Below are 308 nucleotides of genomic sequence, written 5' to 3'. Positions count from 1 at the left end.
GAGCCACAGAATTCGTTCTGGCATCGTTGGATAGAGAATTGAAAAGTCGATAGCAATATGAGTGAGGAAATTCGAGTAGTTTTGACCCAGAAAGCGAATTTTGAAGATCAGACATTTAGGTGCAAGATTAGACCTAAATTTCATGTTTTCTCTCCCGTTTTTGCTCATTTCTCGGAAGAAAAATCCGCAAAAAAGCTCCTTTTTACATCATTCGAGGGAGAACTAAATGACCTTTTTAAAAAGTTAACCGTCGATTGGGAAATGTGGGCAGCTTTCGAAAAAAAGTCTTGATTTCAGAAAGTTTTAGA

General features: G+C 37.3%; 1 protein-coding gene across 1 annotated transcript in view; it reads left to right on the top strand.

Annotated features, from left to right (window-relative positions):
* LOC109544151 overlaps nt 1–308 on the top strand; it is an 84710-nt gene that overhangs the window by 72051 nt on the left and 12351 nt on the right. The gene's annotated exons all lie outside the window — the stretch shown is intronic.

The sequence above is a fragment of the Dendroctonus ponderosae genome, unplaced genomic scaffold (assembly GCF_020466585.1).
Source record: "Dendroctonus ponderosae isolate FM_Combo_2020 unplaced genomic scaffold, Dpon_F_20191213v2 Dpon_F_20191213_10, whole genome shotgun sequence".
NCBI classification, from domain to species: domain Eukaryota; kingdom Metazoa; phylum Arthropoda; class Insecta; order Coleoptera; family Curculionidae; genus Dendroctonus; species Dendroctonus ponderosae.
The sequence above is the reverse complement of the archived record's forward strand: the minus strand, read 5'-3'. Positions and strand labels throughout refer to the sequence as shown.